The sequence below is a fragment of the Cnephaeus nilssonii genome (assembly GCF_951640355.1).
Source record: "Cnephaeus nilssonii genome assembly, chromosome: 23".
Taxonomy (NCBI): Eukaryota; Metazoa; Chordata; class Mammalia; order Chiroptera; family Vespertilionidae; genus Cnephaeus; species Cnephaeus nilssonii.
The window spans coordinates 240,106-254,532 of record NC_137094.1 but is presented as its reverse complement, the minus strand read 5'-3'; positions in this window follow the sequence as shown (position 1 = coordinate 254,532).

Sequence of the window (14,427 nt, the reverse complement as noted above, 5' to 3'; positions counted from 1 at the left end):
GTTGAAAGACAAGTGTATATAGCTTCTCAAGTTCAGAGAAAAGTGTATAAAGTTGTTTCTACATGTGGTGAAGTCCCACAAGTAGAAAAGAAGGCCCAATATAGGAAACAGCTAGAAATCAGTAGTCATTCAGAGCAAATACTAATGAATATCACATAATAGAGAGAGAACAAGTATAAAAGACATCAAAATGTAAGTTTCTAGTCTAGAAAGGATGTTATACACTACAGAAATCCTTGAAATAGAGTCACTTCACAAGAAAACAGTGTTTCAACCCACTAGAATTCACTGAAAAGGAGTATTCAACTGTAAAACAGTTGAAAGACAAGTGTATATAGCTTCTCAAGTTCAGAGAAGAGTGTATAAAGTTGTTTCTACATATGGTGAAGTCCCACAAGTAGAGCAGAAGGCCCATTATGGGAAAGAGGTAGAAATCAGTAGTAATTCAGAGGAAATACTAATGAATATCACAGAATAGTGAGAGAACAAGTGTAAAAGACATCTAAATGTAAGTCTCTAGTCTAGAAAGGATGTTGTACACTGCAGAAATCCTTGAAATAGAGTTAGTTCACATGAAACCAGTGTTTGAAACCACCGGAATTCACTGAAAAGTAGTACTCAACTGTAAAACAGTTGAAAGACAAGTTTATATAGCTTCGCAAGTCCACAGAAGACTGTATAAAGTTGTTTCTACATGTGGTGAAGTCCCACAAGTATACCAGAAGGCCCATTATAGGAAACAGCTAGAAAACAGTAGTAATTCAGAGGAAATACTAATGAATATCATAGAATTGTGTGAGAACAAGTGTAAAAGACATCAAAATGTAAGTTTCTAGTCTAGAAAGGATGTTATACACTACAAAAATCCTTGAAATAGAGTTACTTCACAAGAAAACAGTGTTTCAACCCAGTATAATTGACTGAAAAGTAGTATTCAACTGTAAAACAGTTGAAAGACAAGTTTATATAGCTTCTCCAGTTCAGGGAAGAGTGTATAAAGTTGTTTCTACATGTGGTGAAGTCCCACAAGTCGAAAAGAAGGCCCATTATAGGAAACAGCTAGAAATCAGTAGTCATTCAGAGCAAATACTAATGAATATCACATAATAGAGAGAGAACAAGTGTAAAAGACATCAAAATGTAAGTCTCTAGTCTAGAAAGGATGTTATACACTACAGAAATCCTTGAAATAGAGTTACTTCTCAAGAAAACAGTGTTTCAACCCACTATAATTGACTGAAAAGTAGTATTCAACTGTAAAACAGTTGAAAGACAAGTTTATAGAGATGCACAAGTTCAGAGAAGAGTGTATAAAGTTGTTTCTACATGTGGTGAAGTCCCACAAATAGAAAAGAAGGCCCATTATAGGAAACAGCTAGAAATCAGTAGTAATTCAGAGAAAATACTAATGAATATCACATAATAGAGAGAGAACAAGTGTAAAAGACATCAAAATGTAAGTTTCTAGTCTAGAAAGCATGTTATACACTACAGAAATCCTTGAAATAGAGTTACTTCACAAGAAAACAGTGTTTCAACCCACTAGAATTCACTGAAAAGGAGTATTCAACTGTAAAACAGTTGAAAGACAAGTGTATATAGCTTCTCAAGTTCAGAGAAGAGTGTATAAAGTTGTTTCTACATATGGTGAAGTCCCACAAGTAGAGCAGAAGGCCCATTATAGGAAACAGCTAGAAATCAGTAGTCATTCAGAGGAAATACTAATGAATATCATAGAATTGTGTGAGAACAAGTGTAAAAGACATCAAAATGTAAGTCTCTAGTCTAGAAAGGATGTTATACACTACAGAAATCCTTGAAATAGAGTTACTTCTCAAGAAAACAGTGTTTCAACCCACTAGAATTCACTGAAAAGTAGTATTCAACTGTAAAACAGTTGAAAGACAAGTGTATATAGCTTCTCCAGTTCAGGGAAGAGTGTATAAAGTTGTTTCTACATGTGGTGAAGTCCCACAAGTCGAAAAGAAGGCCCATTATAGGAAACAGCTAGAAATCAGTAGTCATTCAGAGCTAATACTAATGAATATCACATAATAGAGAGAGAACAAGTGTAAAAGACATCAAAATGTAAGTCTCTAGTCTAGAAAGGATGTTGTACACTTTAGAAATCCTTGAAATAGAGTTAGTTCACATGAAACCAGTGTTTCAAACCACCAGAATGCACTGAAAAGTAGTATTTAACTGTAAAACAGTTGAAAGACAAGTTTATATAGCTTCGCAAGTCCACAGAAGACTGTAAAAAGATGTTTCTACAGGTGGTGAAGTCCCACAAGTAGAGCAGAAGGCCCATTATAGGAAACAGCTAGAAATCAGTAGTAATTCAGAGGAAATACTAATGAATATCATAGAATTGTGTGTGAACAAGTGTAAAAGACATCAAAATGTAAATTTCTAGTCTAGAAAGGATGTTATACACTACAGAAATCCTTGAAATAGAGTTACTTCACAAGAAAACAGTGTTTCAACCCACTAGAATTCACTGAAAAGTAGTATTCACCTGTAAAACAGTTGAAAGACAAGTGTATATAGCTTCTCAAGTTCATTGAAAAGTGTATAAAGTTGTTTCTACATGTGGTGAAGTCCCACAAGTAGAAAAGAAGGCCCAATATAGGAAACAGCTAGAAATCAGTAGTAATTCAGAGGAAATACTAATGAATATCATAGAATTGTGTGAGAACAAGTGTAAAAGACATCAAAATGTAAGTTTCTAGTCTAGAAAGGATGTTATACACTACAGAAATCCTTGAAATAGAGTTACTTCACAAGAAAACAGTGTTTCAACCCACTAGAATTCACTGAAAAGGAGTATTCAACTGTAAAACAGTTGAAAGACACGTGTATATAGCTTCTCAAGTTCAGAGAAGAGTGTATAAAGTTGTTTCTACATATGGTGAAGTCCCACAAGTAGAGCAGAAGGCCCATTATGGGAAAGAGGTAGAAATCAGTAGTAATTCAGAGGAAATACTAATGAATATCACAGAATAGTGAGAGAACAAGTGTAAAAGACATCTAAATGTAAGTCTCTGGTCTAGAAAGGATGTTGTACACTGCAGAAATCCTTGAAATAGAGTTAGTTCACATGAAACCAGTGTTTGAAACCACCGGAATTCACTGAAAAGTAGTACTCAACTGTAAAACAGTTGAAAGACAAGTGTATATAGCTTCTCCAGTTCAGGGAAGAGTGTATAAAGTTGTTTCTACATGTGGTAAAGTCCCACAAGTCGAAAAGAAGGCCCATGATAGGAAACAGCTAGAAATCAGTAGTCATTCAGAGCAAATACTAATGAATATCACATAATAGAGAGAGAACAAGTGTAAAAGACATCAAAATGTAAGTCTCTAGTCTAGAAAGGATGTTATACACTACAGAAATCCTTGAAATAGAGTTACTTCTCAAGAAAACAGTGTTTCAACCCACTAGAATTCACTGAAAAGGAGTATTCAACTGTAAAACAGTTGAAAGACACGTGGATATAGCTTCTCAAGTTCAGAGAAGAGTGTATAAAGTTGTTTCTACATATGGTGAAGTCCCACAAGTAGAGCAGAAGGCCCATTATGGGAAAGAGGTAGAAATCAGTAGTAATTCAGAGGAAATACTAATGAATATCACAGAATAGTGAGAGAACAAGTGTAAAAGACATCAAAATGTAAGTCTCTAGTCTAGAAAGGATGTTATACACTACAGAAATCCTTGAAATAGAGTTACTTCTCAAGAAAACAGTGTTTCAACCCACTAGAATTCACTGAAAAGGAGTATTCAACTGTAAAACAGTTGAAAGACACGTGTATATAGCTTCTCAAGTTCAGAGAAGAGTGTATAAAGTTGTTTCTACATATGGTGAAGTCCCACAAGTAGAGCAGAAGGCCCATTATGGCAAAGAGGTAGAAATCAGTAGTAATTCAGAGGAAATACTAATGAATATCACAGAATAGTGAGAGAACAAGTGTAAAAGACATCTAAATGTAAGTCTCTAGTCTAGAAAGGATGTTGTACACTGCAGAAATCCTTGAAATAGAGTTAGTTCACATGAAACCAGTGTTTGAAACCACCGGAATTCACTGAAAAGTAGTACTCAACTGTAAAACAGTTGAAAGACAAGTGTATATAGCTTCTCCAGTTCAGGGAAGAGTGTATAAAGTTGTTTCTACATGTGGTGAAGTCCCACAAGTCGAAAAGAAGGCCCATTATAGGAAACAGCTAGAAATCAGTAGTCATTCAGAGCAAATACTAATGAATATCACATAATAGAGAGAGAACAAGTGTAAAAGACATCAAAATGTAAGTCTCTAGTCTAGAAAGGATGTTATACACTACAGAAATCCTTGCAATAGAGTTACTTCTCAAGAAAACAGTGTTTCAACCCACTATAATTGACTGAAAAGTAGTATTCAACTGTAAAACAGTTGAAAGACAAGTTTATAGAGATGCACAAGTTCAGAGAAGAGTGTATAAAGTTGTTTCTACATTTGGTGAAGTCCCACAAGTAGAAAAGAAGGCCCATTATAGGAAACAGCTAGAAATCAGTAGTAATTCAGAGAAAATACTAATGAATATCACATAATAGAGAGAGAACAAGTGTAAAAGACATCAAAATGTAAGTTTCTAGTCTAGAAAGCATGTTATACACTACAGAAATCCTTGAAATAGAGTTACTTCACAAGAAAACAGTGTTTCAACCCACTAGAATTCACTGAAAAGGAGTATTCAACTGTAAAACAGTTGAAAGACAAGTGTATATAGCTTCTCAAGTTCAGAGAAGAGTGTATAAAGTTGTTTCTACATATGGTGAAGTCCCACAAGTAGAGCAGAAGGCCCATTATAGGAAACAGCTAGAAATCAGTAGTAATTCAGAGGAAATACTAATGAATATCATAGAATTGTGTGAGAACAAGTGTAAAAGACATCAAAATGTAAGTTTCTAGTCTAGAAAGGATGTTATACACTACAGAAATCCTTGAAATAGAGTTACTTCACAAGAAAACAGTGTTTCAACCCACTAGAATTCACTGAAAAGGAGTATTCAACTGTAAAACAGTTGAAAGACAAGTGTATATAGCTTCTCAAGTTCAGAGAAGAGTGTATAAAGTTGTTTCTACATATGGTGAAGTCCCACAAGTAGAGCAGAAGGCCCATTATGGGAAAGAGGTAGAAATCAGTAGTAATTCAGAGAAAATACTAATGAATATCACAGAATAGTGAGAGAACAAGTGTAAAAGACATCTAAATGTAAGTCTCTAGTCTAGAAAGGATGTTGTACACTGCAGAAATCCTTGAAATAGAGTTAGTTCACATGAAACCAGTGTTTGAAACCACCGGAATTCACTGAAAAGTAGTACTCAACTGTAAAACAGTGGAAAGACAAGTTTATATAGCTTCGCAAGTCCACAGAAGACTGTATAAAGTTGTTTCTACATGTGGTGAAGTCCCACAAGTATACCAGAAGGCCCATTATAGGAAACAGCTAGAAATCAGTAGTAATTCAGAGGAAATACTAATGAATATCATAGAATTGTGTGAGAACAAGTGTAAAAGACATCAAAATGTAAGTCTCTAGTCTAGAAAGGATGTTATACACTACAGAAATCCTTGAAATAGAGTTACTTCTCAAGAAAACAGTGTTTCAACCCACTAGAATTCACTGAAAAGTAGTATTCAACTGTAAAACAGTTGAAAGACAAGTGTATATAGCTTCTCCAGTTCAGGGAAGAGTGTATAAAGTTGTTTCTACATGTGGTGAAGTCCCACAAGTCGAAAAGAAGGCCCATTATAGGAAACAGCTAGAAATCAGTAGTCATTCAGAGCTAATACTAATGAATATCACATAATAGAGAGAGAACAAGTGTAAAAGACATCAAAATGTAAGTCTCTAGTCTAGAAAGGATGTTGTACACTTTAGAAATCCTTGAAATAGAGTTAGTTCACATGAAACCAGTGTTTCAAACCACCAGAATGCACTGAAAAGTAGTATTTAACTGTAAAACAGTTGAAAGACAAGTTTATATAGCTTCGCAAGTCCACAGAAGACTGTAAAAAGATGTTTCTACAGGTGGTGAAGTCCCACAAGTAGAGCAGAAGGCCCATTATAGGAAACAGCTAGAAATCAGTAGTAATTCAGAGGAAATACTAATGAATATCATAGAATTGTGTGTGAACAAGTGTAAAAGACATCAAAATGTAAATTTCTAGTCTAGAAAGGATGTTATACACTACAGAAATCCTTGAAATAGAGTTACTTCACAAGAAAACAGTGTTTCAACCCACTAGAATTCACTGAAAAGTAGTATTCACCTGTAAAACAGTTGAAAGACAAGTGTATATAGCTTCTCAAGTTCATTGAAAAGTGTATAAAGTTGTTTCTACATGTGGTGAAGTCCCACAAGTAGAAAAGAAGGCCCAATATAGGAAACAGCTAGAAATCAGTAGTAATTCAGAGGAAATACTAATGAATATCATAGAATTGTGTGAGAACAAGTGTAAAAGACATCAAAATGTAAGTTTCTAGTCTAGAAAGGATGTTATACACTACAGAAATCCTTGAAATAGAGTTACTTCACAAGAAAACAGTGTTTCAACCCACTAGAATTCACTGAAAAGGAGTATTCAACTGTAAAACAGTTGAAAGACACGTGTATATAGCTTCTCAAGTTCAGAGAAGAGTGTATAAAGTTGTTTCTACATATGGTGAAGTCCCACAAGTAGAGCAGAAGGCCCATTATGGGAAAGAGGTAGAAATCAGTAGTAATTCAGAGGAAATACTAATGAATATCACAGAATAGTGAGAGAACAAGTGTAAAAGACATCTAAATGTAAGTCTCTGGTCTAGAAAGGATGTTGTACACTGCAGAAATCCTTGAAATAGAGTTAGTTCACATGAAACCAGTGTTTGAAACCACCGGAATTCACTGAAAAGTAGTACTCAACTGTAAAACAGTTGAAAGACAAGTGTATATAGCTTCTCCAGTTCAGGGAAGAGTGTATAAAGTTGTTTCTACATGTGGTAAAGTCCCACAAGTCGAAAAGAAGGCCCATGATAGGAAACAGCTAGAAATCAGTAGTCATTCAGAGCAAATACTAATGAATATCACATAATAGAGAGAGAACAAGTGTAAAAGACATCAAAATGTAAGTCTCTAGTCTAGAAAGGATGTTATACACTACAGAAATCCTTGAAATAGAGTTACTTCTCAAGAAAACAGTGTTTCAACCCACTAGAATTCACTGAAAAGGAGTATTCAACTGTAAAACAGTTGAAAGACACGTGGATATAGCTTCTCAAGTTCAGAGAAGAGTGTATAAAGTTGTTTCTACATATGGTGAAGTCCCACAAGTAGAGCAGAAGGCCCATTATGGGAAAGAGGTAGAAATCAGTAGTAATTCAGAGGAAATACTAATGAATATCACAGAATAGTGAGAGAACAAGTGTAAAAGACATCAAAATGTAAGTCTCTAGTCTAGAAAGGATGTTATACACTACAGAAATCCTTGAAATAGAGTTACTTCTCAAGAAAACAGTGTTTCAACCCACTAGAATTCACTGAAAAGGAGTATTCAACTGTAAAACAGTTGAAAGACACGTGTATATAGCTTCTCAAGTTCAGAGAAGAGTGTATAAAGTTGTTTCTACATATGGTGAAGTCCCACAAGTAGAGCAGAAGGCCCATTATGGCAAAGAGGTAGAAATCAGTAGTAATTCAGAGGAAATACTAATGAATATCACAGAATAGTGAGAGAACAAGTGTAAAAGACATCTAAATGTAAGTCTCTAGTCTAGAAAGGATGTTGTACACTGCAGAAATCCTTGAAATAGAGTTAGTTCACATGAAACCAGTGTTTGAAACCACCGGAATTCACTGAAAAGTAGTACTCAACTGTAAAACAGTTGAAAGACAAGTGTATATAGCTTCTCCAGTTCAGGGAAGAGTGTATAAAGTTGTTTCTACATGTGGTGAAGTCCCACAAGTCGAAAAGAAGGCCCATTATAGGAAACAGCTAGAAATCAGTAGTCATTCAGAGCAAATACTAATGAATATCACATAATAGAGAGAGAACAAGTGTAAAAGACATCAAAATGTAAGTCTCTAGTCTAGAAAGGATGTTATACACTACAGAAATCCTTGCAATAGAGTTACTTCTCAAGAAAACAGTGTTTCAACCCACTATAATTGACTGAAAAGTAGTATTCAACTGTAAAACAGTTGAAAGACAAGTTTATAGAGATGCACAAGTTCAGAGAAGAGTGTATAAAGTTGTTTCTACATTTGGTGAAGTCCCACAAGTAGAAAAGAAGGCCCATTATAGGAAACAGCTAGAAATCAGTAGTAATTCAGAGAAAATACTAATGAATATCACATAATAGAGAGAGAACAAGTGTAAAAGACATCAAAATGTAAGTTTCTAGTCTAGAAAGCATGTTATACACTACAGAAATCCTTGAAATAGAGTTACTTCACAAGAAAACAGTGTTTCAACCCACTAGAATTCACTGAAAAGGAGTATTCAACTGTAAAACAGTTGAAAGACAAGTGTATATAGCTTCTCAAGTTCAGAGAAGAGTGTATAAAGTTGTTTCTACATATGGTGAAGTCCCACAAGTAGAGCAGAAGGCCCATTATAGGAAACAGCTAGAAATCAGTAGTAATTCAGAGGAAATACTAATGAATATCATAGAATTGTGTGAGAACAAGTGTAAAAGACATCAAAATGTAAGTTTCTAGTCTAGAAAGGATGTTATACACTACAGAAATCCTTGAAATAGAGTTACTTCACAAGAAAACAGTGTTTCAACCCACTAGAATTCACTGAAAAGGAGTATTCAACTGTAAAACAGTTGAAAGACAAGTGTATATAGCTTCTCAAGTTCAGAGAAGAGTGTATAAAGTTGTTTCTACATATGGTGAAGTCCCACAAGTAGAGCAGAAGGCCCATTATGGGAAAGAGGTAGAAATCAGTAGTAATTCAGAGAAAATACTAATGAATATCACAGAATAGTGAGAGAACAAGTGTAAAAGACATCTAAATGTAAGTCTCTAGTCTAGAAAGGATGTTGTACACTGCAGAAATCCTTGAAATAGAGTTAGTTCACATGAAACCAGTGTTTGAAACCACCGGAATTCACTGAAAAGTAGTACTCAACTGTAAAACAGTGGAAAGACAAGTTTATATAGCTTCGCAAGTCCACAGAAGACTGTATAAAGTTGTTTCTACATGTGGTGAAGTCCCACAAGTATACCAGAAGGCCCATTATAGGAAACAGCTAGAAATCAGTAGTAATTCAGAGGAAATACTAATGAATATCATAGAATTGTGTGAGAACAAGTGTAAAAGACATCAAAATGTAAGTCTCTAGTCTAGAAAGGATGTTATACACTACAGAAATCCTTGAAATAGAGTTACTTCTCAAGAAAACAGTGTTTCAACCCACTAGAATTCACTGAAAAGTAGTATTCAACTGTAAAACAGTTGAAAGACAAGTGTATATAGCTTCTCCAGTTCAGGGAAGAGTGTATAAAGTTGTTTCTACATGTGGTGATGTCCCACAAGTCGAAAAGAAGGCCCATTATAGGAAACAGCTAGAAATCAGTAGTCATTCAGAGCAAATACTAATGAATATCACATAATAGAGAGAGAACAAGTGTAAAAGACATCAAAATGTAAGTCTGTAGTCTAGAAAGGATGTTGTACACTTTAGAAATCCTTGAAATAGAGTTAGTTCACATGAAACCAGTGTTTCAAACCACCAGAATGCACTGAAAAGTAGTATTTAACTGTAAAACAGTTGAAAGACAAGTTTATATAGCTTCGCAAGTCCACAGAAGACTGTATAAAGTTCTTTCTACAGGTGGTGAAGTCCCACAAGTAGAGCAGAAGGCCCATTATGGGAAACAGCTAGAAATCAGTAGTAATTCAGAGGAAATACTAATGAATATCATAGAATTGTGTGAGAACAAGTGTAAAAGACATCAAAATGTAAATTTCTAGTCTAGAAAGGATGTTATACACTACAGAAATCCTTGAAATAGAGTTACTTCACAAGAAAACAGTGTTTCAACCCACTAGAATTCACTGAAAAGTAGTATTCACCTGTAAAACAGTTGAAAGACAAGTGTATATAGCTTCTCAAGTTCAGAGAAAAGTGTATAACGTTGTTTCTACATGTGGTGAAGTCCCACAAGTAGAAAAGAAGGCCCAATATAGGAAACAGCTAGAAATCAGTAGTCATTCAGAGCAAATACTAATGAATATCACATAATAGAGAGAGAACAAGTGTAAAAGACATCAAAATGTAAGTTTCTAGTCTAGAAAGGATGTTATACACTACAGAAATCCTTGAAATAGAGTCACTTCACAAGAAAACAGTGTTTCAACCCACTAGAATTCACTGAAAAGGAGTATTCAACTGTAAAACAGTTGAAAGACAAGTGTATATAGCTTCTCAAGTTCAGAGAAGAGTGTATAAAGTTGTTTCTACATATGGTGAAGTCCCACAAGTAGAGCAGAAGGCCCATTATGGGAAAGAGGTAGAAATCAGTAGTAATTCAGAGAAAATACTAATGAATATCACAGAATAGTGAGAGAACAAGTGTAAAAGACATCTAAATGTAAGTCTCTAGTCTAGAAAGGATGTTGTACACTGCAGAAATCCTTGAAATAGAGTTAGTTCACATGAAACCAGTGTTTGAAACCACCGGAATTCACTGAAAAGGAGTATGCAACTGTAAAACAGTTGAAAGACAAGTGTATATAGCTTCTCAAGTTCAGAGAAGAGTGTATAAAGTTGTTTCTACATATGGTGAAGTCCCACAAGTAGAGCAGAAGGCCCATTATGGGAAAGAGGTAGAAATCAGTAGTAATTCAGAGGAAATACTAATGAATATCACAGAATAGTGAGAGAACAAGTGTAAAAGACATCTAAATGTAAGTCTCTAGTCTAGAAAGGATGTTGTACACTGCAGAAATCCTTGAAATAGAGTTAGTTCACATGAAACCAGTGTTTGAAACCACCGGAATTCACTGAAAAGTAGTACTCAACTGTAAAACAGTTGAAAGACAAGTTTATATAGCTTCGCAAGTCCACAGAAGACTGTATAAAGTTGTTTCTACATGTGGTGAAGTCCCACAAGTATACCAGAAGGCCCATTATAGGAAACAGCTAGAAAACAGTAGTAATTCAGAGGAAATACTAATGAATATCATAGAATTGTGTGAGAACAAGTGTAAAAGACATCAAAATGTAAGTTTCTAGTCTAGAAAGGATGTTATACACTACAAAAATCCTTGAAATAGAGTTACTTCACAAGAAAACAGTGTTTCAACCCAGTATAATTGACTGAAAAGTAGTATTCAACTGTAAAACAGTTGAAAGACAAGTTTATATAGCTTCTCCAGTTCAGGGAAGAGTGTATAAAGTTGTTTCTACATGTGGTGAAGTCCCACAAGTCGAAAAGAAGGCCCATTATAGGAAACAGCTAGAAATCAGTAGTCATTCAGAGCAAATACTAATGAATATCACATAATAGAGAGAGAACAAGTGTAAAAGACATCAAAATGTAAGTCTCTAGTCTAGAAAGGATGTTATACACTACAGAAATCCTTGAAATAGAGTTACTTCTCAAGAAAACAGTGTTTCAACCCACTATAATTGACTGAAAAGTAGTATTCAACTGTAAAACAGTTGAAAGACAAGTTTATAGAGATGCACAAGTTCAGAGAAGAGTGTATAAAGTTGTTTCTACATGTGGTGAAGTCCCACAAATAGAAAAGAAGGCCCATTATAGGAAACAGCTAGAAATCAGTAGTAATTCAGAGAAAATACTAATGAATATCACATAATAGAGAGAGAACAAGTGTAAAAGACATCAAAATGTAAGTTTCTAGTCTAGAAAGCATGTTATACACTACAGAAATCCTTGAAATAGAGTTACTTCACAAGAAAACAGTGTTTCAACCCACTAGAATTCACTGAAAAGGAGTATTCAACTGTAAAACAGTTGAAAGACAAGTGTATATAGCTTCTCAAGTTCAGAGAAGAGTGTATAAAGTTGTTTCTACATATGGTGAAGTCCCACAAGTAGAGCAGAAGGCCCATTATAGGAAACAGCTAGAAATCAGTAGTCATTCAGAGGAAATACTAATGAATATCATAGAATTGTGTGAGAACAAGTGTAAAAGACATCAAAATGTAAGTTTCTTGTCTAGAAAGCATGTTATACACTACAGAAATCCTTGAAATAGAGTTACTTCACAAGAAAACAGTGTTTCAACCCACTAGAATTCACTGAAAGGAGTATTCAACTGTGAAACAGTTAAAAGACAAGTGTATATAGCTTCTCAAGTTCAGAGAAGAGTGTATAAAGTTGTTTCTACATATGGTGAAGTCCCACAAGTAGAGCAGAAGGCCCATTATGGGAAAGAGGTAGAAATCAGTAGTAATTCAGAGGAAATACTAATGAATATCACAGAATAGTGAGAGAACAAGTGTAAAAGACATCTAAATGTAAGTCTCTAGTCTAGAAAGGATGTTGTACACTGCAGAAATCCTTGAAATAGAGTTAGTTCACATGAAACCAGTGTTTGAAACCACCGGAATTCACTGAAAAGTAGTACTCAACTGTAAAACAGTGGAAAGACAAGTTTATATAGCTTCGCAAGTCCACAGAAGACTGTATAAAGTTGTTTCTACATGTGGTGAAGTCCCACAAGTATACCAGAAGGCCCATTATAGGAAACAGCTAGAAATCAGTAGTAATTCAGAGGAAATACTAATGAATATCATAGAATTGTGTGAGAACAAGTGTAAAAGACATCAAAATGTAAGTCTCTAGTCTAGAAAGGATGTTATACACTACAGAAATCCTTGAAATAGAGTTACTTCTCAAGAAAACAGTGTTTCAACCCACTAGAATTCACTGAAAAGTAGTATTCAACTGTAAAACAGTTGAAAGACAAGTGTATATAGCTTCTCCAGTTCAGGGAAGAGTGTATAAAGTTGTTTCTACATGTGGTGAAGTCCCACAAGTCGAAAAGAAGGCCCATTATAGGAAACAGCTAGAAATCAGTAGTCATTCAGAGCTAATACTAATGAATATCACATAATAGAGAGAGAACAAGTGTAAAAGACATCAAAATGTAAGTTTCTAGTCTAGAAAGGATGTTATACACTACAGAAATCCTTGAAATAGAGTTACTTCACAAGAAAACAGTGTTTCAACCCACTAGAATTCACTGAAAAGGAGTATTCAACTGTAAAACAGTTGAAAGACACGTGTATATAGCTTCTCAAGTTCAGAGAAGAGTGTATAAAGTTCTTTCTACATATGGTGAAGTCCCACAAGTAGAGCAGAAGGCCCATTATGGGAAAGAGGTAGAAATCAGTAGTAATTCAGAGGAAATACTAATGAATATCACAGAATAGTGAGAGAACAAGTGTAAAAGACATCTAAATGTAAGTCTCTAGTCTAGAAAGGATGTTGTACACTGCAGAAATCCTTGAAATAGAGTTAGTTCACATGAAACCAGTATTTGAAACCACCGGAATTCACTGAAAAGGAGTATTCAAGTGTAAAACAGTTGAAAGACAAGTGTATATAGCTTCTCAAGTTCAGAGAAGAGTGTATAAAGTTGTTTCTACATATGGTGAAGTCCCACAAGTAGAGCAGAAGGCCCATTATGGGAAAGAGGTAGAAATCAGTAGTAATTCAGAGGAAATACTAATGAATATCACAGAATAGTGAGAGAACAAGTGTAAAAGACATCTAAATGTAAGTCTCTAGTCTAGAAAGGATGTTGTACACTGCAGAAATCCTTGAAATAGAGTTAGTTCACATGAAACCAGTGTTTGAAACCACCGGAATTCACTGAAAAGTAGTACTCAACTGTAAAACAGTTGAAAGACAAGTGTATATAGCTTCTCCAGTTCAGGGAAGAGTGTATAAAGTTGTTTCTACATGTGGTAAAGTCCCACAAGTCGAAAAGAAGGCCCATGATAGGAAACAGCTAGAAATCAGTAGTCATTCAGAGCAAATACTAATGAATATCACATAATAGAGAGAGAACAAGTGTAAAAGATATCAAAATGTAAGTCTCTAGTCTAGAAAGGATGTTATACACTACAGAAATCCTTGAAATAGAGTTACTTCTCAACAAAACAGTGTTTCAACCCACTATAATTGACTGAAAAGTAGTATTCAACTGTAAAACAGTTGAAAGACAAGTTTATAGAGATGCAGAAGTTCAGAGAAGAGTGTATGAAGTTGTTTCTACATGTGGTGAAGTCCCACAAGTAGAAAAGAAGGCCCATTATAGGAAACAGCTAGAAATCAGTAGTAATTCAGAGAAAATACTAATGAATATCACATAATAGAGAGAGAACAAGTGTAAAAGACATCAAAATGTAAGTTTCTAGTCTA